Source organism: Lagopus leucura, unplaced genomic scaffold, assembly GCF_019238085.1.
Source record: "Lagopus leucura isolate 7727_CA_CO unplaced genomic scaffold, USGS_WTPT01 Super-Scaffold_100001, whole genome shotgun sequence".
In the NCBI taxonomy this organism is placed as follows: Eukaryota; Metazoa; Chordata; class Aves; order Galliformes; family Phasianidae; genus Lagopus; species Lagopus leucura.
This window is the reverse complement of record NW_024962262.1, coordinates 94,555,842-94,580,339: the sequence shown is the minus strand read 5'-3', so window position 1 is coordinate 94,580,339 and position 24,498 is coordinate 94,555,842. Positions and strand designations below refer to the sequence as shown.

At 38.8% G+C, this 24,498-nt stretch overlaps 1 protein-coding gene across 2 annotated transcripts in view; it reads right to left on the bottom strand.

The window, feature by feature from the left end:
- The window catches only part of COL8A1 (collagen type VIII alpha 1 chain), an 85,255-nt gene that overhangs the window by 31,357 nt on the left and 29,400 nt on the right, over window positions 1-24,498 (bottom strand). The window lies entirely within an intron of this gene.

Here is a 24,498-nt window from a genome sequence, read left to right as displayed (position 1 = left end):
ATGAACTATACCTATCTGTTTTATAGGCTAATCCCTCTCACACAGCCACTACCACATCATGCACACTTCACCTAACTACATCCCATTGGCATGGCTGAGAAGACAGTGGTTTGGTGGACTCAGCTGCCACCTGGATGTTCACGATTTGGTCTGAACCATGGATTCTGGAGATGCTGTGCTGCTACTTATGTTTGAGTACATACATAAGTGCTTTGCTGGATCAGGACAAGAGAGCCCAGTGCCTGTTCGTGTTCCCCTGCCCTGTGCTGCTGACAGCACGCTCCATTTGCTGCTCAATGTTCATCATGCACTAACACCCAGACAACAAAAAAAGCAGCTCTTTGATAAGCAGGGTAGTACTTTTCACACACTGATTGGCCTTGTGGTTGAAATTTTAAGTATTTGGCCTAAGATCTTCCTGGCCTGTGTTTTGCCTCTCCAAAGTCACTGGTTTCCTTAGTAGACAGAGTAGCTCCAGAGAGCCATGTACCCAAAGGTGTCTCTCAATTTACTTGAAGCATTTTATCAGCCAGGACAAAATGAAAACTCAAGAGTAGAAGCTCTCAACCTTTGTTCAGCTGAACTCCCACAGTGCTGCCTGCCCCAGGACCTTGTGTGCTCCAGGAGCTGAGCCCCAGATGGCCCATCCATCACCAACATGCATTAACCTTAGAAGAATAGAGCATCTGGAAAGGGAAGACAGTCAAGAAGCAATACTGAATTTACAAGGGAAACCTGCAGGTAGTTTGACTGTTTTACCTCAGATTTATTCCTGTCCCTTTGAGCTGGATGAAGAAATGTGCATCTGGCATCTTTCCTGAGAGGATTCTACAGCCTGAAGAGTAGAAATGGCCAATTTCATTGCCACTTGCTTCCTAGTTTAATGAACAGTGGCTTTTAATTGTCTATCTGGCCAAACAGGCCTTTTCCTTTAAGCAATGATTCAGTAACTCAGACAACATCTATACCCATTCATCACCTACAGAGATGGCCCTCGGCTCCAAAGTTTGGCTCTGGACATGAACTTTTCCACAGCTTGCAGGTGTTTGGGTTTGGGCTCTGGCTCAGCTTCTTGCATGGATGAAGGAAAGTCATGAATTCGGAGGTAGCTATTAATAGTTAACAAAGTGGAGAGCTGCCAGACTGGAGGGAATGGCAAGTTATTTTGCCTGTGCCTGAGGAGAGAGGGATTAGGCATTTCAGCCGAGCAGCTCATTCCTGCTTGCAGTTTGTACCATCCATGTTGCTGTTACTGCCTTTGTGGGATTAGAGGGCGGCTGAAGGAGTGCCAGCATGTACCAGCGGGTCCCAGTACAGTAGCAGTCACATCTGCCCTTTCTGCCTTCAGGAGAAGCAGGATTTCCCTGGCTTTCTGCCTTGCTGCTATCCTAATTCCTGCTCCTGCAAACCTGTACCAACCCCTCCTTGACAATCAAGAAGCTACAGAAAAATGCATAGGTGGTGATGGTGGAGAGAGCAGAAGGGAGCAGAGAGTCTCTGCATCCCATTCAGGAAGAGATGGAAGAAGTGGTCCCCAGGATAAAATCCAACTCTGGGAGCAGAAAAAGTGTCCCATCCTCTTGTAACTTCCTCACGCAGTGTCACCCTTGGTCCTCACAAAGTTCCTTTAACATCACTGATGTCCCCACCTTTTCCTTCTCAAGGGCCTTTCCTCATTCCATGCCACCACTGCTGCCCTTGCCTTCCTTGTATGCTCCAAGGACATTCCTGGCCAGTGTGTAACCCAACCCAGTTGGGTTTTGCGTAACAAAAAACCAGATTTTGGCTCCTGATGATTTTCAGGAGAGAAACTTCTGGCTGCTTTGAGGTGTTGTTCTCTATGAATCTTTCCAGTATTATTATTATCCAGCTCTTCATGTCCTGAGACTGATGGCTATATGTGCATTCTTTCACTTAACCTTCAGAACTGAAAGCTTATGATGATGCAGTGACTATTTTTTCATGAGATAATTAATCTCATGAAAGGTCTACTGCATGCCCTGTCTCCCCTGTGTTATTGGGTAATGTGGAGATCCTCATATATACAAGGCTGCATGGAGTTGTTACAAGTGGAAAGCATCAGTGTTGGAAAGAGCAAAGCAACACGGGACAGTCATTTTTGTTTTGGAGAAAAGAGGGCCTGTTAAGACTTCCTGGAGCAGCAAGGGGAGAAAGAATATGAAAAGAATGAGGGAAATCACTCCTAAGAGGAAAGTTAAGCATTAGATTTCCTGATTGGTACAGTTGCATTTCATTTCTCTGCTAAGAACCCTTTAGTGCTAATCTGTAGCTGAAAGGAGAGTGGAGGATTTGTTTTCTGTGTACAAAATCTTTATAGGAGGCAGCATGCATTCTCCTCTCTCTCCCACTTTGTTGGCTGCGGGTCTTTGCCAGGTGTGAAAAACTTGTATTTTCAATGCAAGTGCAGAAAGGCAACAGTAGAAATGTAGAAAATCACTGTAATCTCTTTAACGCAAAAACAGCATGACCCCTAGTTCAGTTATATAAATACAAACTCTATTTTAAGCGTAGACCTGAGTTGCTCTGATTCAATATCCAGCCCAAATGCAAATGACTTTTGTGGAATGAGGTTTGCAATGAGCTGGATCTATTTAGTAAAGTATTTCAGCCTGGTTTGGTGGAGAAAAGAGGAATCCGGTCAATTGCTGCAAATGCTTCTGTAGCAGAATTGCTGCTCTACTCATTGTTTGGGCTATTTTCTACTGAATTGTTAAAATTTTTGTGAGAGAGAACTATCGTGGAATAGAAAGCTGGGTCTGGAGCAAAGTCACAGGAATGTGCACACATAATTATGTCTTTTGAAAGTAGCACACTACGCAGGATTTCCTAAACAGTACCAGAAAATGTTGACATCCTGGAACTGACATTTGCAATTTCAAATAGCAGCTTTCCAGGCATAATTAGTGTTGTTGTAAATGTTTCAGTATCACATTTGGGACTCACTTTGGACATGCCAGTCCACAAAGTCTAAATATATATTGTTTTGTCATTTATCGTTTCCTTTTCCAGTGTTCCAGGAACTGACAGCTGTGATTTTTAAAGCTGGGAAGTACTAAATTGAAATAGTGCGTTTTGAAGTATTTATTATGTTTAATTACAGTGCATGAAAGTCGCTTTTATTTATAATTTACTGTTTTCTCTGGCCATAGTTCTTTTTTGTTTTGTTTTGTATAAAACACCTTTGATTCCCATCCTCCCTTATTCAAAGTACACAAACACTTCTACAAAACCACAGCTTTTCTCTAGACACAAACTAAAATACAGTTGAGGATATGAGAATTACTTATGACAGATGAGTCACATTAATATTTTGTTCTAAGCCTCGAGAAAAATGAGACACGAGGGTAGGAATCAGAACAGATCAAAACCTTTGGTGCTTTGTGATCCAAAACCACAGCCATCTACTGAGGTGCAAAATGTTCTTCTTTCACATGAAGTGTGAGAAAAACACAAAGAGTTTTGTACTACAGATGCTGGCGGCACACAATGTTGCAATTATTCTCAATATTTTGAGATGCTTGAATCAAAACCAAGATTTTAAGCAACACTGAGGTAAAAATATTTTTATATTTCTCCAGCTTAGAAAAAATATCGTGTTGGTCACGATTGCTTCAGAAAGGATATGCCAAATTTCTACCCGTGACTGATTATAAAAACAAAAAGGGGAATGTCATGGCATCTGCTCTCTGGAATCACTTTTGTCATCCTAACTCCTGTTGGGTCTATCAGACTTCTATGATGCTAGAAGAATCTTGGCTGTTCTGTTCTTGGAAAAGCATTGTTTTAATTGCCTTTTTCCACTACTTTCCTACTACAATGCACGTGGCTGATTTAGGCTGGCTATGGGGCATGATCTCATATGATCTCACTTCCTATTTAAAAGATGGTAGACAGGCACATTCTCAGTAGTTTCCACTTGCTATTAGACTTCAGAAGAAACATGGATCACCACATTTCATGTGATCAGATGATACCATCTGAAATTTGAGTCATCAGTAGGTGAACCAAGTCTTCTGTTCTTAAAACATGAGGAAGCTCTTCCTCATTCATTCCCTTTTTCTGACCTGGTACTCATGGGGAGCTGAGGGCAGCAGGATGCTGGTGTTCATAGAATCATAGAATAGAATCATAGAAGCACCAAGGTTGGAAAAGACCTCTAGGATCTTCCAGTTCAACCATCCACATACCACCAATATTTCCCACTAAACCATGTCCCTCAGTGCAACATCTAAACATTTCTTGAATGCTTCCAGGGTTGGTGACTCCACCACCTCCCTGGGCAGCCCATTCCAGCTCCTGATCACTCTTTTGGATGAGTATTTCCTGTTCTGAGTGGACTCTTAGCTCCATCCAGCCTTGGGAAGGACCTGTTACTTGCACTGTTTCCTCTGCCAAGACACCTCCCTGAGGTGCACAGCAAGGACTTCAGGTAGAAAATGACAGAAGTTTTGAACTGCCTGGCCCCAAACCAGAAAAATACTTTGGCATGGGGGGATCTAAACACGTTAATTGTAGCATGTATTTCTCTGGCCGTGATAGCTTCAGTGCCACTGTTTATGTGCTGTATGCTTTGCACAGTTACAATTAGTCTGTAAGACTGGAGCCAAGCTGTGTTTCTTGTCCTGAAAGTGGCTGAGGTAGGTGAGTGCTAGTTCTGTTTGTGCTGCTTGTTTGCTCTTCCAGCTGCTTTGGGGCCCTGCTCCTATCCACTGCTGCCCAGCTCTGTCTGCCCTCTGTGAGATAACACAAGGAGCTGCTCACGGTGCATACCTGGGCTGGGTCGGGCCACTTTCTTGCTGCCTTCTCCTGCTGTGTGGGAGAACTTAAATATGGAAACTGTTTGTGGAAAATCAACATGAAAGATTAAGGATTAGAATTTAAGAACTAAATGGGTGGTCTTACCCAGACAATTCCTGCGGACTCTACTGGAAGAAATACATGGCTGTATAATTAGGAAACAGCGCAGTGCTTTGAATGTCTAGCTATAGAAGTACTATCTTAAGCCAATGAAATCACAGTCTCCGTTTTCTCCAACTTTAATTTGTCTGAGGAATTTTTCTACATTGTTAATTAACGCACTACTTCAGATTTGTTCTGATATGGAATGCATTTCTATTGTTAAATGTCAGTAACTTGATTCTTTGTGAATAAACTATTAGAAGCTATTTGGGTGTGATTACAGCTAGCATACAAATAGGTATAGATGTTGCACTCTGTTTAGTCTGTGAAAAACTAGTGTTTCTGCTTGCCAGGCAGCATGAGCTACTTGCATTGAGGTAAAGGTAGATACTGGGTTATGGCAGGTGATTTCTTTACTGCTTTTGGGAGTATCACAAGACGTGCTTTTGGTTAACAGTGGTTTGTAACAGTGAAAAGTTTCTCAGGCTTTTCAGCCAAAGTAATTCCTACAAAACTGCCTCCCAAGAAAGGGTTTGTATGAGCATGCTGAACTGCTATAATAGAGTAGGTGGGAAGTGCCAGGGAGATTATAGGGAGATATTATTGGCCCAGACTGAAATTTTGCCAGGCCTCCAGGACAGAATTAAGTATCACTGTGTGTTTCTCTCTGGTATGTTTCTACACCATGACCTTGGACAGAATTTCAAATTTATGATGAAATCTAGTCTGTTAAGACTACTGAATTTCTTTTTTGATTTTTTTTTTTTCCTGATTTTTAACAATACATGCAAAGATTTGCTACTGCCAGCCAAGACTAGCTCTTCTGGGAGAGTCACCTGTAGAAGGAAACATAAGGTATAAAGGGCACTGTGTAATTTTAGTCAGGTTATTTATGTGTGCCTCTTTAAAAAATAAAAAATAACATAAAAAATCAGAAAAGTAAACTTTCCAGTTCCTTGCTGCTGCCAATCTTAACAAACCAATTCTTTATTCATCCTGGAATTTTTATCAGCTTAGTCTCACGTAATAAGAAAAAATGAAGCAAAACACATATTTTTGATATAACATAATAAAAGTCGGAACACATAATTTGCTACTATGGAGTGCAATGACCAATGTGCTTTATTCACCACAGCAATAGGTAGTTCTCCTTGCCCTGAATGCACTAGCCAGTTCTTGTTCCTACATTTATTTGTTTGGCAGAACCCTCTGATTCACACCATATCCTTTCATGTAATTTACCATAAAAGGTTGAGCTCCTGCTCAACCAACTATGCTAACTTCCAAGTAATATATTTGGAAGAATTCTCCCAAATATTTTAAATATAATCACTATGAAATACCAGAGCTCTGGATGGGCAGGGAAAAAAAAAAAAAAAAAGTCTGTCTTCCATTGCTGATATCCAGATAAATGAATATTGGACACTGCATATTTACCTTTAGTGAACAGTTATGGAATCATAGAATCATTGAATTGTTTGAGTTGGAAGGGACCCTTAAAGGCCATCTAGTCCAACCCCCCTGCAATGAACAGGACACCTACAGCTCAGCCAGGTGCCCAGAGCCCCATCCAGCCTGACTGTAAATGTTTCCTGGGATGGGGCATCCACCAACTCTTTGGGCAACTTTTTCCAGTACTTAGTGTAGAAAACATTTTCCTTATTTTCGGTCTGAATCTCCATTCTTTTAGTTTGAAACCATTTTCCCTTGTCCTACAACACGGCAAGGCTTAAAGGAGATGAGCTTTCCAGACAGTTGCTATTCTAGCCTTATAGGATATCACATCATAAAGGAGATGTTTTCTGTTTCAACTCTCCAGAGAACTGATTTGATAAAGAAGCAAAACATGCATCTCATTACTTTTGAGAGTAACTAAACTGGATTGCTCATGTACATTGTGTTATGTGCGTGATTAGTTCCTTTGCTGAATGCAAGGCCTAAAGCTAGTGGAAATGTCCCCATACTGAGCAGAGAACAAAATATCAGTTACAGAAAGGCATATTTTTATTTTGTTCATCATCATTCTTTCTCTCAAGTAAAATCAAAACAATAAAGCATTTCTCAAACAGACATGTATTTTCTACTCAGGTTGGGATGAAAAAATGAAAAGAAATGTATTACTCTTATTAATAAAAAAGTAGAAATTGTGTGTTTCATCATAAAGTGAAATGCTTTCAGGCTCACAGAGGAAAATGTACTGAGAATATGTTCAAAATGCCACCCTTGTAAGTAAAATGCCTTTGCAAACTGCAACGTATGATGTTCCTTTCATCCCCCAGAGGGATTTGTGCTGTTTGTTGTCCACTCCTTTTAAGGCCAGATTTTAGGAGTTTCCCATTACAGGCAAGCAGGAGAATTCTTCTCTGTGCTAATATAGTACAGAATAAGCTCATACCAGTGGCTTATTTGGTCACTATCACAGTAGTACCTAAATGTTCAGATACTTATCTTCACAGTACCTTGTGAGTTAAGGAAGAGCCCCTGCTCTCTGTTTGCTGATACCTGAAGAACAGACATGCCAAATCCTCTGTCCAGTGTTGATCTGGGGGAGTGTTAAAAACATAGGGCAGGTGAGAGGCATTCTCTGCCTGTGTCAGTGGGTCAGCCACCTTTCTGTGGCAATATGAAACTTCATCCAGAACCAGCAGCACAAACATTGCTTGTTCATGAGGAATCTGCCACAGAACCCACCTCCTGAACTGTGTTCTACCTCAGGTGTGTTCTGCCATCCCAGCCAGATCTCATGTCCCCTGGCCCCTTGCCTCCCCAGTGCCAAAAAGCATGGTCTGCATTTTTTCAAGCGCAGAAATAGTTTTTATCTTCAGATTGTCATTAGGTAATTAAAATTTACAGTACATGCTGTGTTTCTACTATGCCTGGAATGTCTCTTTCAAAATTTCATCATGTGTTTATAGAGGTGGTATTTCTAGGTGAGGCTGTACCAGACTCCAAGCTGCCATGCAATGCAAATTCAAGGCTTTAATGACACAGCAGTTACAAGGTCAAGTGCGCGAAGTCAGAAATGGTGCTCAGATATATCATGCGTGAGTACTGAAATAACCATTTCAAATGCCATTGAATGAATTTAGTTAATACAATGGGCTGGTAAAAATGAGAGCATTCACTAATGACTTTAAAGGAAGTGTTTAAGGATTTCCTCAAATATTTACACAAGAAGAGACAGCACAAGCACCACAAAATACGAGTACTTTGACTCAGATGAACTTCCACACATAGCGTAGGAACAGAAAAGAACATTTCTGTGGAAATATATCTAAGCAAATATTCTGGAAACAAGTGAGCTCTAAAAAGCAACAGCAGTCCAGATGTGGATGGATTCCTATCACCATTCTATAGAGAATAAAAAGACTTATTAATGCTAATTCTAAGTGAAAATATCTCTTCTGATTTGGATGGAATGGTTTTGGTGATAAGAATGTTTCTAATCATATTCCTAAAGCTTCTGGAAATATGAAGAGTGTGAAAAGTATAGATCCTGAAAACAGGTAGACTGCAAAATCTGGGTAATAGTCTGGCAAGTACACTAGAAATAATCTTCTCAAGTACAAATCAGACGAATCACTTCAAATTAATTGAGAACCAGTTCATAATGATGATAATCATGGTAGATCACTGATTTCATTTAAAATATTCATAAATGTATTTAGGTTGCTCTGAAAGTAATGCCTCCTGTTTATTTCCACAGAAACTACAACAGGTACAAAGAGCACAATAGTGCTATTTGATAGAGCAAAGTCTCAGCTACCAAACACTATTTTCAACATAGGCACCACCATTCGCTGTGCATTTTTATCAGTGATAAAGAAGACCATGCATGCCATGCTCCTGAAAATCTGCATGGCCATCCAAAACATGGTTTGTCATTCGTGTTACCATTGCCACTGCTGAAATGCACCACACACCACCTCACTATGCTTACATCCACTATTTGGTCTCCACAAATGTCCAGCAAGTGTTGATAAATGTCAGTGGGTGCCAATTCTTCTGCATGGAGGAATACAGGCCCCCTCCTTTGCTTCATACCTACTCCCATGTCTGACATTGTTTTGTCAGACTGCAATCTGCTGCCATCTGTCACACGGCAACAACATGTAAGTTCAATCTATACTGCCATACCACCAACATCCACTTCCGATGTTGTGAGAGTTTGATGTTGGCCTTTTCTGGAGGCGGTAAGAATTTCAATGGAGTGAGATTAGCTGGTTATGTCCAAAATGTTCCCTGTACTGGGCCTATCCAAATATGGCAACAGAGCTTCTCTGCCCTGGAGTTTGCACTGCAGTCAGGACTAAAATCAAATTTGCTTGCACATGGGAAAGCAATTCTAGCAGTTAACCCTGCTTTCTTTTATCCATGGTATTTTATTCTGAATTCACTTGAAATTATGTGCTATACTGGTTATAAAACCATTTTTAGGATAAATTCCACCTTTCTTTAAGATGGCTTGAGAGTTGAAGTGATCTATATATATATTACATCCAGAATGGTTCTACTATCACCTATACATAATTTACAGGGTACACATGGTAGAAAATAATTTAGGCGTTACATTCTCCTGTTTAATATCTTTACTGATGACCTGGATGAGGAGATTGAACACACCCTAAGTAAGTTAGCAGATGACACGAAGCTGGGAGGAAGTATTGATCTGCCTGGGGACTGGAAGGCCTTACAGGGCAAACTGAACAGGCTAGATCACTGTGCTCAGGTGAAACTGTGCTCAAAGACGAAATCTTCATTACTTAGATATATCAATTCTTGCATGGGTCACCAGTTCAGTGAACACAAATGTCTCTAGCAGAGATGTGAAATGGGATGGCCTTAAGAATTCAGGTATGTCCTATTCCGAGACTGAAAAATAAGGAGCAAATTGGGCAAACGTAGAGATAATAACTTAATAACACATGGAAAGTAATCATTACAGGAAGGATCCACCTTCTACAGATATTGTATCAGCAGCTGGGCAAGCCTTTTAGCAGCTTTTTGCTAATGTTTCTCCATCTGCTAAATGATAATACCTCATAGTGGAAGCTGGAAGAAATTAATTGATGTGTATTTATCTGCAGCTCTAGGGTTGGAAGTTGAACTAGAAGTCCAAAATGCTTGTTAGCATTATTAATTCTATACCTAGATGATTTGCTCAGATAAAGCAAAGTCAGCCTAAAATGTGACTGCATGCAAAATAGCGTCGAGCAGTTCACCACATGAGAAGATCAGTGGCATAACAAATAATTCTAATTGGCAGGATGCTTTGGTAGATTCATCAAGTTTTTGTTGCAACCCTTGGGCCATATAAATTATGAATCAGCTTTGATTTATTACTCAGTTAGCTCCAAGGCCACTAAGGGACAGAGAGCAAGAGCCTGGAAAGGAGCCAGGAACTTATTCCAGCAGTGTACAACCTCATTTGGACAGATCTCACAACCTCCACCTTGAGCTGAAAGCTTCGCATGAGCCAGCAGAAAACAAGTTTCTAATATACTGGATAATAAAGAAAGTGATGTGTTTGGAACTGCCAGCTAAGACACCCAATGGTAATTGGCATTAAAAGCAATGGCACCTGCTAGACACATGGATGAGGTGAAATTCAATCCTTGTTGAAGTCAAGGGAAGTTTTGCTATTGACTTTAAAACAGGCCAGAAACTCCCCTACAATGATTAATGATTTCTAAGTGCATCTAAAAGCTTTTGGGTAGTTTATGAAAATTTTCAATACAGGCAGCTCTCCCTGGACACCTAATGGAATGCTGAGATGCTGAAGGCATATAATTGACATAATAAATACCTAGTAGAAAAAATAAGATTGATCACAGCTTGGAGTACAAATTAATTGATTCCAGAGTTTAATCTCTTCCCACACTTCAGTGCTTAGATGGTTCATAAGTTCTTGTAGTAGGACACTTTCCAAGTATGTGGGGAGGCAAAATGATTCCTATGCATTCACTGTACACAGAAAACAAGTTGCCTGATTCTTCTTTAAATTCATGCAAATTGATGTGCTTCCATGGAAATCATTAATAATTTACCCAAAGCAAGCTCTGAGGGGATCTGGCTCTGTTTTTTGCTTATGCATTTTTTCCCAGTGTTGCTTTCTTCCTCTTGTAATGTCAGTCTCCTGTAAGCATCTGGGTTTTTTGTTTTTGGTGGGGTTTTTTTTTTTGGGGGGGGGGGGGAAATTTTATCAAAAAACTGAAGCTTTTAGTCACCTACCAATAAAATATTTGCAGCTGAGTCTGCTAAAATATCCCAGCTTATTCTCTAAAGGGAGTAAATTTGCAAGCAGGTTTTTGAATATAAGAATGTTTCTGTTACAGTATTTTTTTTCCCAGTAAAATTCCAGGGTACTTACTTTAGAGGCCTGACAGATGAACTTTCACTAGTTGAAAAACTTCATACTGGTGGTGTGCTTCCAGAGCACATATCACTAGTTCCACTTACAGACATATGAGGCTTTTATGCCAGTCCTGGGCAAGATCCTGATACCTTATTTCATACAGTTCACATTGAGCCATTGACCTGCAGTGTCAGGTAGTTAATCCACCCCTAACATACTATGAACCTCAGACAAGAAAATCATTATGAAAGCACTACCGACCTATTGCTACCTCTTGCTGCCTGTACGTGACTCTCTGGTTACCTTGGTGTGGTGTAACTTTTATCCTGGCAAAACATAATGGTCTGCCCTTAAGAATACAAGCCTGGAAGGTTCAAGTGAGAGAGTCCTGAAACTCCCTGCACGTAGACCTCATGTGATTAGTATTGCACAGGAGTAAGCAGGCCCTGGATATTTAGGGGCACTTATGATGGCTGTTCAGTCTCCGTATACAACTGCAGTTTGGTGATTTGCAGTGATAGTTTGCAGATATTTCATTTAGAGAGGCTGTGTGTCAAGTGATCTTTCTGCATCATTCTGATTAATCTCATTACGATTACCAGAAGCTACCATCCTGTCACTGTGAATGTTTGGCGTGTGCATGCACTACTTCAGCTTCAGGTGCTGATGAAAAAAGGTGGTGGACAATCTGCCTGTGCATAGAAAAACACAGTATGGTGGTTTGCAATTCATAAAAAGGGATGCTAGGACCCAGTATCTTCATTACTCTTCCCCTAATGTAATGGATGTTGCTGCATAGGTTTTAAAAGGTGACTGTGTTGTAAAGGAAAAGCATAACCATAATTTCACTTTGTGACACTCATTGCATTACACATACAGGTAGCACAGTTCCACCTGCTCATTATCTGATGCAATCATGTCACATGTCATAATGTCTTTTAAGTTTCAATAAGTACACTGTTTAATTTTTTCCTGCTTTATAGTATTTTCTTCCTAAATCTACCTCTAGATCCTGTAATACTCTTAACATATCTGCAAATCTACTACAGTAGCTACTTTATTTAAATAACAAAACTTCCACTTTACTGAGGAATGAACCAACCTTTGTTGGCAGCGGTCTGGTAGGGTGCTTAATTCTGAAAAGGTTGCTCAAAACCCAGGCTAAACTATTGAAAGAATGTTTCAAAAGAATCAGAACTAAAGGTTTACTCTGTTGCAGAGCAAATAAATTTGCTCCATCTCTTCAAAGCAGACCTCATTGTTAATGGCTCTGAGGCAGCTGCTGCTTTCTCAGCAGAAATGCTTGTGCAGTTCGAAACAGCCTGCTGGCTTTTTTCAGATACATAGCACTCTATGCAACCAGGAAAGCATTCTATGATATTTCAAGTCTCTCTTTATGGTAGACAGTTATCAGTATTACTTACTCTCTATTTTTATGGCAGATATTAGGATTTACATTGAACCTTAGCCTACTAAGTTGAAAATTTTTGCTAACTAGGTCTTGTGGAATGGCCATCTCTTAGGAAGTTATTGAGAAAATCCATCGATTTTCCCATGCTATGATAATTATTGGGATTTGAGCTCCTAGCATCTACTGCTGATCTTCCAAGATATTTCTTTGAACTAGTTTGCGTTGGCATTAGCTCTTAGCAACAGTAACACTTTTTCCAAAACATAAACTTTTTCCAAAAACATATCTTCAAGAAATTTGGTCAAGCTCAAAGGGTATGCACACCATATTTGACAGCATGCAAGATGTCTTTCTTGTAGGGGAATATGATGTGATCTGTTCTTCCACTTGTCCCAAGCATCTGGTTATGATAAAAGAACAAACTGTCAGACTGCCAAGGAGAAGGGCACTATGAGTGCTGCGTAGTAAAGGCAGGATCACTTTAAAGATTTTGTGGCCTATGCAGTGTAAGTGAAGGTAGATCCATAAATAGCAAAGGATGAGAAATGACACTGCCAAAAAATTACATTAGACACTAAAGGACAGTTGGCTAAGAAGCAGTGAAGAGTGCTGCAAAAACAGCACCTGCCTGAGAGAAAATGAAAAGAAAGTCATAGCATGATGGGACAAGACGAGAAAACTCAGAATCTCTTAAGGAAAAGACTGGAAGTCTCAGATCTGAAAGTGGGAAGAGCAGCCTCTTCAAAAAGTATTAGAAATTGACATGGGGATATTATCTCCTTTGGCCTAGGTTATCTTAGGTGTGTTGCATTTCTGTCCGCTATACATGGCTTCTCTCAGCCTGAGCAATTCCTTGCCTATCAATTAGTCTCAGGGACACTCTTGAAAGTACTTGAAGAGTAATGTGTACAATCCTGTGTGAGCAAGAGCCATAAAATCAGGCCTGAAAAACTGTGAGCAGACAGCACTGAAACAAAGCTAGTAAAGGTGAAAAAAGCCCCCTGGGAGGAGTACTAGCAGTATTACATGGGAGCATGTCAAGAAACAACAGCTGGAAAAAAATGAAATTATATTCCTGTTCTCAAAAAAACGATGTGCTTATGACAGCCAATTTTGTTCTAGTGCTGCTTAGTGCTCAAGAACCAATAGCTTACAGCCACAAGAATTTCTAGGGTAAGTATGAATAAATTTTGTTATAACCAGGAAAAAACAGGAAAACAAAGGAAAAAAGAAAAAAATGTGCCTAAAGGTTCTCAGGAAGTCATTGGCAGTGCCAGGCTTTTGGTCTCATGACTTATTTGCACAGGTCTCTTTTCTCAGGGATTTTAAGAGCCCAACACTGTTTCTGTTTGATGGAAGAAGTCCAAACCATATCAATTCATGTATAATTTTGTAACTCGGCTTAGTTCATGGTAAGACACTAAGTAACAAATTCTCATTTTGGTACTGCTCAAATTTGTACAAAAAAAATGAATCAAACCTTATATTTACTATAAGGTGTACATATATGTGTGTACATATATAAAAATCAGAGGGCCTGGAGCTTGATTATCCTCGAGGTCTCTTCCAACCCATACCAATCTATGATTTGATGAGTAGTTTCCCATCATTTATAAGAATATACCACATATGGATAACCCATATCACTAAGTAGTGCTATGTATACTACCTAGGACATTCACTGGTGATGTTGCTGTAATTGGGAATTGTTTTTTCTTGCTTAGTTTCCCAATAATTTAGTTTAAATGATAAGAAAACATTTAAACTTTAGATCTGTTTCTCAATCCTTTCTCAGAAATGAAAGCCTCCCTTTGAAGAGCTGGTGGCGTCAGATATTTAGGGAGTTAAGCCATGCGTCCTTGCTTTAAAATTGTTAATGTCTATCTCATCTGCTCTCTCCTATCATCTTCATTTTGTCAACAGAATGTAGTAATATGTTTGATTCATTAGAAGTGGAAAAAGGATGGTGAAAGCAAGTGAATATGCCAGATATCAGTCAGTGAAACCCCACAAGTATTAAGTCACCTCAGTTTGTTTGTCTGGTAAAAGCTGGCCTCTTGTTGGGTGAACTGAGGCCAGCTTGATTCACCACCAGAATGTGAGTCTGGAACTGACATTGAATTTGCAGATGTGCATAAGAGAAATCCCTTGAGTTTTAAAATAATTCACTCAGGGGGAGGCAGGAAGAATTTGAACAATGTTGTTAAGTAGAGTGAAGTTAATCAGTTACCATCACTACTACTGAAACTAGTCTCAGTTTGACATCATGTTGATTTTCTAATTATTTTGTTTAAATAAGGATTAAATTAATATTTTTAATTCACTGAGAATACACAGATCTGGGAAATTTCTGAACAATCTTCTTGCTTATAAACAACAAAAGGAAGTGATATCATACATGAGACTAATAGTTGAGGAGTGAAGTTTTTATGTGCACAAAAATTTCAATTTTACAGCTTTCCGGGGAAAATTAAATATAAACTCTGAAGGAAAACCAGTATGAGTTACAGTGAAGTATGTTGAAAATACTAGGCATATATTGATAACTCCAAGCTTGTAAGTATATGCTCTGCTTGTAGAAAAACTGTGGAACTGTACATTTGGCCTTTTGGAAGTGATCGTAAAAACAATGCTGTAGTTAAAAGAGAAAAAAAGAAAAGGACAATGTCTCTTTCTTGCCTCTTTGTTTATGCAGGCTGTCATCCAAAGCTGTCAAAGAAGCAAGCCCTCCTAGGAGAACTTTTCCAGGTGTTTTCTGTCTAGTGGAAGTCTACATACAGGCTGATTCAGAGGTGCAAGGACTACAACTGAATTACCAATGGTCAAATTCATTTGTACTTCTTTTCTCCGGTATTCAGTTGAGTCACAGAGAATCTTTTGGGTCATTTAGATCCATGTCTGCCCTTCTAATGGGTGTGATGTACTTTACATGTCAACACAGACTAACTTATCTGGCTCATACTTTCTTTCTTGGAATGCGAAACTTAAAATAGATGCCATTTAATACTTGGCTTTCAGTTAAAGACCCATCTGCTGATGCCTGATGGAAACATGTTTTGAACACTCCATTTAGAGATAATTTTGCTCATATGTTGTAGATTTCTTCTATTTCTTTTCCTCCAGCTTAAACTAACAGAAAAAAAGGATTTTTTGTATGATTAGGATTTCAGCTTTTCATTACTGGTTCTAGAATGTTGTAACTTCCAAAGCAATTGATGATGCTGTCACAAACAGAAAATTTCAACTTGGTTTTTAAAAGCAGTGAACATTTTGGTCTCAGCTTCCTTAAGGTGTTGGATACAGGTATAAGTTTTATACCTGACACAAATGATGATGGCTTTTGCCTATGTATGCTTTGAAAGCAGACTAATGCTCAGTTTGAGATACTTTAAAGCAATCTTATTATCAGAAATAAACATTCAGCACTTGGGGAAGGACTGGCCTTGCTGCATAGTCTGCAGTTAGGCACTTGGGGAAAGCCAAATATTCAAAATCACCATCTCCTTTGAAAATACTTATTCACAGAATCACAGAATCATAGGATATGCTGAGTTGGAAGGGACCTAAAAAGATTATCAAATCCAACTCCTGGCTCAATAAAGGACCACCCAAAATTCAAGCCCTATGTCTGAGAGCGATGTCTAAATACTCCCTGAACTTTAGTCACCTGATCTATGTGGAACTGGAACCAGTTAAACAAATGTGCCCACAAACAGTGAAGGACTGACTGCAAGAACAAAAACGGAAATCAGCTTTGTAACTTAGCAGTGATCGTTCAAGTGAAAAGTAAGATATAACTATAGATTGTTGAAGAATTCCGTAAACATAATCCTGTGTCTAACAACTGCAATCAATTTTATTATCACTGTTACCAAGACTGTAGTTAAAAGGGCAGATGGTCTTGAGTTATGGAGATTAGACAACATACAAATAGCGTCTTCAAATTAAAAAAAAAAAAAAGGTAAAACCTGTGATGAGTAAAAGTAGAGGAAATCTCTGCTTTTGCAAAAATACCACTTAAATAATTCTGAAGGGAAGAACCATTCGCTACAAAGGAAAAAGAAAAGGGTCAAATGCCAGCTAAGTAGAATACAGTCAGTGAATCTAGGACTTTTAAAAAAATTATTCTAAAAATGTCCTGTTCCCTTATTTCCAGCGCTGCCTATCATGTTGGGAAAATGTCAGTGTTTTATTTGAGCCCTGAAGTATGTTATAGAGTGTAGTGGGAGAAACAAAACTTGTGATGATTAAAGAATAATACACAGAAATGAGAAACATCTGCTAAGGGTGCATTTGCATTTGTCAGTCATCTGGTGGCCTCCATTTGGCAACCTCAAGCTAATGTTGACTTGGTATCACATCCTTTAATCAAAATACTCCTTTTGTGTGCATCTCAAAGAGTGTTCTTCAGCCCACACAATGATTGCTTGTTTGCTTCGTGTTTATGAACTCCTTCAACAAGATCCCTAGAGCTTAGCCAAGGAGCTTTGGCCAACATTTTCCAAATGTCAATGCCTAAAACTTGGCATCTTATAAGCAATCTTCTTTTCAGAAGCTCTGAGCATCAGAAACTTTCTAGAGACTTGAGAAAAAGTTATTTCTCAGCATTTTGTGGTCTTGTATGGATTTGAATATGTTAGTTTAAGCACTCAGTATTTATGTATTAGGGATAGGAAGTGGATGTTATAATGCTTAGCTACAGATTTTCTACCATATGCATACAAGTAAGCTGATTTTTTAGGATATAGTCATCATTACAAAGATAATACTTTTATCAGTATTACTTTATGAACAGTAATACCCATGTGCAGATAATGCTAGTCTATCTTGCAGGTATTTTTCAGTCAGTCTGGCTCTACATCTTCATAAGAAAATGTAGGTACTAAGAAAATAATAAATACTCATGTGTACTGGGACCAACTCTTCCTCAGTCAAACAGTGCCAGAAGTTGGACGTAAAGGGTCCAGTTTTATAAGGTCAGGTTTGAATTAGATATTATATGAAATGGCGTTAAGCAACAAACTTTGCTATTGAGTTATTATTGCAGATGCTAGTTGGAAGGGAAGGCTAGACTTCCGATTTCAAGTCTGAAGCCACTGGGGTTGTTTGGTGTGAAAAAATGTAAAGTGAAGTTCATGTGAGTGTGTCTAGCTTCCAGAATTCGAGCACATTCTTAACACAGGAATGTAGGATGTGAAAATGTAGCACAAATCCGTTACTTTGTTCAAATTTCAAAGTTTGCCTTTGAAATGAAAGAGCAAAAAATCATTCTTCGTAATGAATGTAATAACAAAAACAGGCTGTGAAAACCAAAGATGCCAGAAGAAACTTGCACACCATAGAAATCTCAAAGACATGTTGCAATGATAGAAAGCACTTGCTAATTCCCCTCCTACAAACCTAAGCCTCTCAAACAAAGTGCAGCCTTGTCTTGCTTAACTTTTTCCTCTACTGTTCTTTTTAAGGTTGATTACTGCCATTTCCCATCATTTTTACAATTTGTGCTTATATTTGTATGTACAAGTATGTCTTTATCTAGCAGATTTGGGTTCCTTTTGTTTACTTTGGTGTCTGAGACTTCATGATGCAGTACGTAACTTTGTCACTGCAGAAAATGTCTATGTGTGCACTTTTCTGTTTCTAAGTAAGAACTACAAAATCATATATTTTCTTGAGGACATGTAATGCATAGTGAACAATACCAAGTGGCTAAGGAGCTGGCAAGACTGTGACAAGAAAACTTTTTTTCCCCACTATGCTTTTTTGTTGTTGCTTTCTCTTTGTTATTGGTAGAGCAAAGCTGCTGCAGCCCTAGAGGGGCCATTGTGGAGCTGGCTGCAGCTTTGTTGTACTTGCTTCTCCTGATTGGTGTTTTGGATTCTTGGTACATTTTTTCCTAATTTCTTTTTTCTTCCTGCCACTCTCAAAGAGTTTCTCAACTAGAAGTAATACAGAGTCTTTTGAGGTGGGTTTGTATTCTTGTTCAATTATTCAGGGGGAGGAAGTAATAAAAGTGCATACATGTATATAAGTGGTTAAAAAGATTTGTGCTGATAACATTTTATGCCATACTGCTGTTTGGAAAAACAATTAAACAAACCAACCTCAATGAGGAATCCTTTTTCTTTTAATACTTAGAGATGTATACTGTATCTCTGTGTCGATGAAACAAACTTCTTTAGTTACTAGAAACTTAAACGTGTATGAATGAACAGGAAAGTCAAATAATTTCTTGAGTGAAAAATGCATTCCAAGTTTACTGAAATTATTTTCTGTTTGTAACAATGTCGATAGGTGACCCTGTGCCCCTGGTTTTTGTGTATCTCTGGGCCCCTCAAAAAGTTCTGGATTTTTTGGGTGCGTTGCATGTATTTAACCATTTCTAAAATCATTTGCCAACCATTTGGTTCTCTATACCATGCAACATGCATACATACATACATTTTTTCCCCATCTTGTATCCAAATAAAGTTGAGGCAGAGGTGTACAAGAGTAATACTTAGATCCTCATCTCTTGGCATCAGTGGATCAGATTACTAAACCTGCTTAGGACTCTCATGCTTCAGGAAGTCTGGAAATGCATCTTGAGGATATGAACTAAGTATAACTCAAATGCAGTAGTTTTTGAAAAGGCAGCAGAAACAGCTTTGATTTTGGTTAACAGCTTTATAAATTTTGATGGTGTGACTACTTCACAAACGTTACCAGTGTCAGCTCAGCAGATGGCTGCAGAGCACAGAGCACAGTAAGCTTGCTCTTATGCTTACTTGCTATTTTTGTTTTGGGGCTGAGAAGATGCTGTGTGCCTTCCCTGAGAGGTCCCTTTTGTCAATTCCTGTGGGCCAAGTAATCTGCTGAGTGTCTTCCGTGCTTTTCTGGGTTATAGACGTGGAATTACAAAACACAGAGACATGTTGCACTGAGGACTCTTGAAATGCCTTGATTTGTTGCATCTCTCCCCTTCCTTTTCTCCTTTGGCTTTAATAATAACAAATACATTTGTAACATTTGTAATGTTTCTGTTTTTTGAAGAGAGAGTTTAAAGAGTATAGTTCCCCCACTTCTGTTTTTAATCTTCTCAATATTTTTTCCTGAGCTGAGACTGCATTCTTGAGAAAAGCACTTGTGGATACCGTGAAGAGTGCCTGTGCCTGACTGTTCACCTTAAGCAAAGCACTCTTTTAAAGTAAGAGTGTTGGCTGAGGGCAGAGGGGAAAAACTGGGCCCCATAAGGATGACTTTCATATTTTATTAAAAGTGTGAGGACTTAATACAAATGTTTGAAAACTACAAAGCCTGAAACATGCCTGCAGTGAACGTAGATTTTGAACTACATTGGCAAAACAGAGGAGACTGGGTTTGCGCTGAAGTGGAAGATTCATATTGCTGTAAAGAGATGATGACAATGTGAAGACCACTCAGTATCATCTTTTTCCTGTATCTGGGAAAACTCTGACAGTTGTTTATTTCCAAATTGGTGAACTTCAACATTTTTAAGAATGTTCTATTATTTCATAAGGAATTCTGTTATTCATTTTGCTTAATCCTTAACTGTAGCAGTGGAATTAAATAAAAAAATGTGTAATAGAATCAGAAGTTTTAATGGTAGTAAATACAGTAAACTGCAATTCAGATTCCTACTACCTGTCTAGCACTTTTGTGTTTGTCAAGTGTTTCTTTGGCAAGAGAGCAATGATTCCTTCACCTTTTCCCTTGAGTAAATTTAGTACATGGTCATCTTACCAGACAATAGCATTACACTGGCATCCATTTTAATGTAAATGCGTAACCTAGAAGCACATTTTCCCTATTTTTCTGCCAACTGGTTCATTTTACATCCAAGATGCTTGAGGTTATCTTGCAGATTACCATATATTATTAAATGGGAGTTCAGGAAGAGGAGGAAAACCAAGAGAGCAGTAGGAAGGACTAATTCTGCCTTTCCTTCCACAAATTCTGTACTTGTCTCAATGTCCAACTTGTAATCAGGCGGCACGTGTTTCCACAAAAGCATTAGGGACTTCTTGGATACAAAGTCCTGAAATCCATGTAAGAGGCTGAGAACATTAGGAATGATATCTGGCATCAGCGAACACTAGGCTCAGCCAAGATAGTACAAACTATCAGACTCTTTTAGCATTTTTGGTAGGATGGTGAGGAATTAGAAATCTTGCTGTTGGAAATGTGTGTATACTGTTTTGAATCACACCTATGTGTAGAAACATTCCAGATCCACTTCAGAGGTGCCAAAGCTTTTGCTATCTAGCCTGGAGGGTATGTCTTCTCACTCTTTTCTCTGAAGTAAACTCTTAGTTTAACATGCACATACTATACAGTGATACAGCATTATTTTTAAACAACTTTTTAAAAAACCAACACATACAGTTGTAATTAGAAAAGCATATGTGTATCACTTATTCCTTTAAACCTTTCCACAGAATCACAGTACTTAACTTTTATACACACGATCACTTTAACACTGCATTTAAAAGAGGGTTACTGCAATAAATCAAATGACCCGTTGGACATCTTTCCATTTGTTTCTGCTTCAAAATAAATTTCTAGCAACTTTGAAGAGGTGTCAGTATTGTACCAGAGTAAAAAATAAACTTGCAAATGTAATGGAAGCATTGAACAGCTGTTTTTTTAATATATTTTAAGAGGTTGCTTCAGGTAAAAATTATTTTGGTCCTGTTGCTGATTCAGTCTCTACAAGGTAGGAAACCCAGTCTTGAGGTAACACAGAGGAGTTAAAGGCAATATTTCTCCTGACAAAAGCTGAAGCCCTAACTGAAAAGCTTCCAACTGTGGGAATGAGTTTAAAATTTAAAGGAACAGGAGAGGTTCAGAGATGAATGCTGCCAGTGTGTTGCTTACAGGACTTAGCCTACGCATTTGCTTTACGGAGGAACTGGGCTGTGACTTCCACCACTGTTCTGATCCTGGCCAAAAAGTAAGGGTGAGATGGAGAGTTAAAGCAAAGTATGTTTTGAATACAGTAAGGAATTTTGTTTGGACAAATAAGTTGTATTTCATGACTTAGTGTGACCTCTTCTTTTCTTCGGCATTTATATGTGAATGTGTAACGCTCACACGTAGAAAAATAAAAAGACTATAAATGTATAATGATACCAGCAGAGTTGTTAGCACTTATCATCTCCACTTTTGCTCCTATAGGTATGTAGGAAATTACACCCCTTCAGTTTTACACAGGGAAGCTGGTATAATGCTACCTATGTTGGAAGACTAAAACATTGGTAGGCATTCATTATATTTGCAAGGAATTCTGAGATGTGAAAGAAAATGTTAAGGGATGTTGATCAGCTAGAGGCTGAAATCATAAATTCCTGTCTTTCAAGAGTCTCAACCTTTGTACCCTTACTTGGCAGAAAAATATCAATTCAGTTCTTTTTTGCCTTTGTTATGGGTGTTAGATCATCAAGAGTAATAACTGGTTTTCTTTAGTTGGATGGTTGAAGTCTCATCCTAAACATGGACTAAAAGTGGTTGTGAGCAGGATGACAAACAAGTCTATTAGCTCAGTTACTGTTTATTTCCTGATAACCTACCATTATTGCATTTTTAGCCATTTATCTGTTGCTTTTCCAAGATGTGACTCACTGAAGTATGTTTCCTAGCTGCACTGCAATTTTTGTGGTACAAATCAGAAACAGAACATGTCTGAATTTTACTTCAAACATTATCTCATAAACATTGTGCAAAGCCCCCACATAAACACCCTAATTGAGTTAACATTTAAACTTACCATTGATTTATTCTTTAATAAAGGTAAAATCTTAGGGATGCAAATAAAGCAGACTGTTCCGTGAGCAAAGCAAAATTACATCAGGGTAGAAATAAATAAATTCTAAAATTTCTAGAGTTCATGACCATAGAAAACCATGAATGGTGTCTCAGGAAAGGAAGTGAAAGCCATTGTCTCATCCATCCTATTGCGTTATTGAGAAGCTTCCTTCTCTCAGGGAGTGCTTGTGGTGGGATCTGTACTTTTGTCTTTTTGGCTAAGTTTATAGCATGAAATAACCTGAGTTTCAGTAACAGAGTATTTTGTTTTAAATACAAGACTTGTCCTTGCTTTCCAAGGTGGGTTTTAATGTTGGCAGGTTTGTGAAGCACACTGACAAAAGAGGAGAACTGAAAGAAGAGAACTGGAAGATCTAGTTTAGCATAAAAGCCTTTTAGTTCAGAGGCTACATTCTTGCTATATGTATTAAGAGTACCACAAAGAAGTCCTAATCCATGATTGAAGAGTCCAGTATTACTGGTTTTGAAATATTTCCTAGAATTCTACTCATTAAAACTGTCTCCTTCATGGAATATAAAGAGTGTGTGCATATGCATAAGAAGTATGCATGCCCGTTTTATTGCCTGTAATAGTCTCGTTTCCTATCTTGTCTTATATTCAGCAGTGGAAGCAGGAAGACTGATAGATATGCTTGTTCTCTTTTTGAAGACTTTTTATTTCTCCATTTGGTCTGGCAAGGAAGTGACTTAAAGCAAAAATGTGTTGGCAAGTCTAGTGACCTGTGAAATCAGTCAGAAATCAGATAAATCAGCTAAGGAATTAACAGCAGGAAATAAATTACAAAATAATAAAGCCTTCTTGTTGATGATTTTGATGCATTTCTTACTGCATTGGACTCCTTCCATGAGATGCTCGTAAGAAAAGCGGAAACTTAGTTCCCCTAGCAAACCAATAAAATTGATGTGGACTATAATAGAAGAATTTACAGATAGTTTAGAGGAAGCATTTCATTTGAAATGCTCATCAGACCTTGCCATAGGGAAGTCGATCTAAGAAGCCATATATCTTATCTACAAAATACATGACAACTATATGTAACTATATATAATATATATATATAGTTTTTCTTTACATGTAATTTTATGACAAATCCAAGATACCTAAAAGAAAAAAAAAATTAAAAAACCAAGATAGATGACAATTTACTACTGTAAAAAGAGATTTGAAAGATTAGAAAGAAATTCTTCACTCAGAGGGTGGTGAGGCACTGGCACAGGCTGCCCAGAGAAGCTATGGATGCCGCATCCCTGGAGGACTTCAAGGCCAGGCTTGCTGTGTTCATGGGCAGCCTGATGTAAGTTGGTGGCAGCTGGTTCCAGCAGGGGGCTGGAACTAGATGATCTCTGAGGTCCCTTCCAACCCAAGGCATTCTATGATTCTGTGATTCCAGGATTTGGAGTTCAGGCTTCTACACATTTGTTCTCTTTAGTTAGTTGGTATATCAAAACCTTTATAAAGAAGAGAAAGTAATCTGCCTGGAAGATACGTCTTTCTGTGGAACACTCTGGTGGAGTGCCCATATCAGACAATACAAAGAGAGAGTCAGGGCATTAAGCAGCCATTCTAGAGTCTGAGGAAGTTACTTTCTTCTGCAGAGACTGACTGTGTCATGTTAAATACTACTACTCACATTAAAATAATTGGACAATATTACTACATCTTGCATGAGCTTTGGAAATTAATGAAAGGAGAAAGAAATGTCAAAAAAGCTACCATGTTTTCTTTCCCCTTTTATTTTGGAGAAACTCGAGAACATGAATTGGGGGAGGTGGGGGGGGAGTGAGCAGAAGTGGAAGTAAAGGACTCACTAGTGGGATTGCGTATTTATTTTAGCAGTCGTTATGCAGCTGGCAGAGATTAAGCATCAGAGAGACAGAGGAAAGGCTGGATGTTATCAGTGATTAACACCATGTTTGCTTTGCAGGGAGTTAAAAATTCATTGACATTTCTTGTTGGAGGACTTGGCTATGACCTCCACAAACATAA